The sequence below is a fragment of the Clupea harengus genome, chromosome 16 (genome assembly GCF_900700415.2).
Source record: "Clupea harengus chromosome 16, Ch_v2.0.2, whole genome shotgun sequence".
NCBI classification, from domain to species: Eukaryota; Metazoa; Chordata; class Actinopteri; order Clupeiformes; family Clupeidae; genus Clupea; species Clupea harengus.
In genome coordinates this window covers 22,003,621-22,008,620 of record NC_045167.1, presented here as the reverse complement: position 1 = coordinate 22,008,620, position 5,000 = coordinate 22,003,621, and the positions used below count along the sequence as shown (strand labels likewise).

Below are 5,000 nucleotides of genomic sequence, written 5' to 3'. Positions count from 1 at the left end.
CCATAGGAAAGGTGACACAGTCATGACCAGTTTCATGAAAGGGTCACGTCAACCTTCTACAAACAATAGGATCAAGACAGAAACTGATGCACAAGGAAATGTCAGCATCTTCCCTTGCCTGGGACAGTGTCCTTTGACAGGGAGTATGTCCCTCATATTACCTCATGTCTGGGGTGCTGTCAGTACTTACTAAAAAGACACTGGTGGGGGGGGCACTGTGGCGCAAGCTGTAGCCCCGACCATATACGGGCTTGAACACCCACGCTGTCATTTCCCGATCCCACTCCCCACCTCTTCTCTCCATCTCATTTCCTGTCCAAACCTTCACTGTCCTGTCTGAATAAAGGCAAAAAGCCCCCCAAAATATATGTATATAACAAAAAAAAAAAAGACTCTGGTGAATGACAGAACTTATCCATTCTGCAGTGTGCTCTCACCCCTGGTTCATCTCGTGGGGGGCTTTGTTCCGACTGAACCTTCATTTGCAGTGGATCATTCTGAATCTTTTTCTGCTTCGTTGTTCAACAGTATAATTATGTCATACTGTGAAAAATGGCATGCCTTTTATCTATTGCAATTTTACTTAATATTTAGTATGTAAAACATGTTTTTATATTCAAATAATTAGAGCTTTGGCTTAATTCTCTATAATTAAAACTTGAATAGTGAATGGGAGGGGAAGGAGGAGAAGGAGGATAACACAGCTAAGAAAATAAAAGGAGAAAGACAACACAAATAATTGGGGAAGAGGTGGCATAGTTCCACTGTGCTCCCCGTTGAGGCCGTTTAGGGCGTCCAAATGATGACTTATCATGGCCTCTCCCCTGACTGGAGGGCCTTTGGGGCGCCGGCGCTCTGTCATCCTCCGCTGGGGGTGTGATTGGTTCCCCGTAAGTGCACCTGCCACTGTCGCATCTGCGAGAGGGAGTGGAGCGGAGGGAGTGGAGCGGAGGCGCTGCGCCAGAGCCATTCCCGGTGATTAATGCCAAGCGTGCTCTGGGAATGCCATTTGGGAGCGAAACTCCGGGATAATTACAGCACGGAAGAGAAGGGCAAGGCCCTGTGTGTGTATGTGTGTGTGTGTGTGTGTGTGTGTGTGTGTGTGAGTACACCCTCTAAGTGCAACAGCCGTGAGAACAATTAGCCAAGGAAAAGGGCACTGCTAGCACCTCTCCTCCAGCTTCCTTCTCAGCTTCTAGCTTGCCAGGCGGGCAGGGTTGGAAAGGACCCATGTGGAGGTAATTGGAGCAATTTCCGAATAATACATCACACAGAATGGCCTCTGTTTTCCGAGGAATTCCACAGTGTTCTCATTTAAAAGGAAAAACTCCGTTGCAATTCTAAGAACAGTCTACTTAAACCCAGCCATAGGCTTGACTCTACAGCGTTGCTTGAGTCAAGTCCATTGTAGTTTTTGAAGCATGACGCTAGAAATGAAGTTGTTCTGACCTGTGGCATCGTTACACTTGAAAACATGAATTTAAACTCTGGGCTCAAAATACTATTGTCTTCCAGTTTAAACGTATTTATACGTCATTTATGATATGACAGGTACAAGACAATGACATGGAATTATGGTGACCGTTTGCTTTGAATACTGAAATGTGAAGGTAGGGTCAAGTACAATACTAAAATGTTCAAATAATTTAAGATAGCGAAAAAGATGCCCCCACACACACGCACACGCACACGCACGCGCACGCGCACGCGCACGCACACGCACACGCACACGCACACACACACACACACACACACACACACACACACACATGCATGAGAAAGTGGTTTCATTCAGCAGCAGGAAACCAATGATATCAATCAAATAAAAACACAGGCTCATCTTCCAGGCCTTCAGCTCAGCTCACTGTCATGACTGTGACCCATTTTACCCCCTAATGCCTTTTTCATGCCTGCATATGGTATCAGCAGCATGTAAGAGCACATCCTTCTTAAGGGAAGAGCAGACCCCCTCTGTTACAGTGTCACAGCAGATTTATGTAAGCGGGGCGGCTGCGTGCTGGGAAGGACGCCCCTTAATGAACTTGGTAAATGGGGCTATCTGGAATAAGCCATTTGAGCTCTGTCTGTGGCAGGAGTGCTCTTGAATACACACACGCACACACACACACACACATGCGCGCACACAGACACACACAGACACACACACACACACACACACACACACACGTGTGTGGCAGGAGTTTGTTCAATTACACACACACAGACACACATACACACATGCGCGCACACAGACACACACACACACGTGTGTGGCAGGAGTGCGCTCAAATACACACAGACAGACACACATGCGCGCACACACACACACACACACACACACACACACACACACACACACACGTGAGCGTGCTCACACACACACACACACGTGTGCACACAGAGAGAAGGTGGTACTTGTAGGACTCCTCAAACCAAGCTACTCCTTCACAGAAGGCATTTATTATATTATTTTGGTGAATTTGCTCTGAACTCTTTGCTCGAGAGTAACGCCGTATGTGCTCACTTTTGATCATGTGCTGGAACACATTTTAATTTCTGAGACTTGGAAGGGGGGCTTTTAGCAGTCTGGCAGATACTTTGATAACATATGCATCATTTATCAGCGCTCAACTGGGTTCGAAACCAGCGTATTCATCACGAGCCGCTCCTCCATGCATCCTCATCTGGGGAATATAAAAAAACACTGTGTCCTAGGGCTCTCTTCGACTTCGAAAAGATTGTGTTTTGTGTTTGTATGCAGACAATCAGTGTAGAGTCGTTGGCCTGTATGTGTGTGTGTGTGTGTGTGTGTGTGAGAGAGGGGGAGAGAGAGAGATGTGCGCGTGTGTTTTCACAAAAGCAGTGGAAGGATCCCAGGCGTCCACTGTGGGCCCCTGCCAGTGATTCAGTGACATTTCCCTCCAGATGCAGCAGAAATGGGTCCAGTGCTAGCAGCCCAGCCCAGCCCAGCCCAGCCCAGCGCCAGCAGCCCAGCTGCTTCACACATTGTTAGCGGCGCTGCCACAGAGTGGACCCCAGTGCCAGTAATAGCCCTCCTCGGGGCGGCTCGGAAGAGCGCCCCTCTCTGCAGGTCCAGCAGACCGCAACCGGCAGTAGCTGGGTGGATGGGCTTCATGGCTGGGCCCTCTGGTTGTTAGTGATGTAGGGCTGAGGATAGCTGGGTGGATGGGCTTGATGGCTGGGCCCTCTGGTTGTTAGTGATGTCTGGGCGGAGGGTAGCTGGGAGGACGGTGCACTGCCAGAGGATGGGGAGGCAGCCAGGTCCTGACTGGAAGATAGCGGGGGGGGCTTTAACAGATTGAGAGGGATGGATCATGCTGTGGTGTGGCCTACTACCCACTGGTTGTGGTGCAGTAGAGGAGTGTGTGTGTGTGTGTGTGCGTGTGTGTGTGTGTACGTGTGTGTGTGTGTCTGTGTGTGTCTCTGTGTGTGTGTGTGTGTGTGTGTGTGTGTGTGTGTGTGTGTGTGTGTGCGCATGAGGTAGTTTGTTTGTTTCTCTCTCTGACAGACAGAAAGAGAGAGAGAGAAAAAATGAAAAGAAGAGAAAGAAGCCAGCTGCTGCCACCGCGGTGCCTCATCCAGCAGTCAGGTCACAACACACTGCAGAGTAGAGAACAATGGTAGCACACGCACACACACACACACACGCACACACACACATACACACAGGGTAAACACATATACCTTCCTATAGCACGCACGCACGCACGCACGCACACACACACACAAACACACACACACACACACACACAGACACAGACACAGACACAGACACAGACACAGACACACACACACACAGCACCCTCTTCAGAAAGGAAATGACTGTATTACTGGTCTCTTTCATCTGCCACTCGGAATGGGAGGAACCGCTGAAATGAATGTTCTGTAGATTCCTGCTGTTTGACTACCAAGTGGGTTTGCCTGATGCCCTGCTCCTGCTCATCAACTCCCTATCTTTGTTAATGATTTCCCTAAGAGTCTATTTAATGTTCGCCTTTAGCCAAGAACGTTCATCGTTTCCGTATGCAGAGTAAATAACCGAAGCAGAAAAGCTACTCCATTCTCTCCTTGCGGCAATCTTGAGTCACCCAGCTAGAATACATTCAAATGAATAAATCGACCTCATCGCTGTAGATTCTGGCATCTTCCTTACTGTTATGTTTGTCACGCTGGTATCTGAATGTCTCACTGTTGGTTGCTGATTGTGTCTTCAAGGCAAATCAGTGACTTTACTTGGCTTATGTGTTTGATTGACAAGGCTGCGGCCTCAAACTCAACCAACTTTTTCATTGTACCATATTGGATAGCATAGTTCATCCTCGCCAAGTTTCTTGCAAGGTCCCTCTCCAAATGAAGTCTGAGTGTGTTCCTACTCTATAGTGTTTTTATAAACACACACACACACGCACACACACACACACACACACACACACACACACACACACACACACACACACACACACACACACACACTAGGAGTGTTTCTACTTTATAGTGCTCCAGCAAAGAAATGAGAGGGGGGGGGGGAGGAAGGAATGAAAAAAGTGTTGATAAGACGCTGTGTGAAAGCAGTCTAATGCAGTGTACCAAATCTCCAGAGACCCTGTAGGATGGCCGGCCTCGTGGCAATGTAAAATGAACTGGAGGCAGTGTCTCAGGCGTTGATTAGAAAATGGCAACTGTTTATTGTCCAGTGGTAGCCGGCAAAACACGCCAGAATGGAGAAAACAAAACGCAAAGAAACAAAAACTCCAAACAATAATACTCAATAACTCCAAACAATAATGCTCAATAACTCCAAACAATAATGCTCAATAACTCCAAACAATAATACTCAATAACTAAATCCAAGAACTAATTCAGCAGCAAACTCGTAAAGTTACTCTCCAAAATCGTGAGTCAAACTTCACCCTGCCGCTCTCCAATCTAACAATTTACCTGTCACGTCAAAAGGGGTGGGAAGTTGTTCCCCTGTCACT

At 47.8% G+C, this 5,000-nt stretch overlaps 1 protein-coding gene across 4 annotated transcripts in view; it reads left to right on the top strand.

Annotated features, from left to right (window-relative positions):
• Positions 1-5,000, top strand: part of btbd11a (BTB (POZ) domain containing 11a) — a 133,057-nt gene that overhangs the window by 104,951 nt on the left and 23,106 nt on the right. The window lies entirely within an intron of this gene.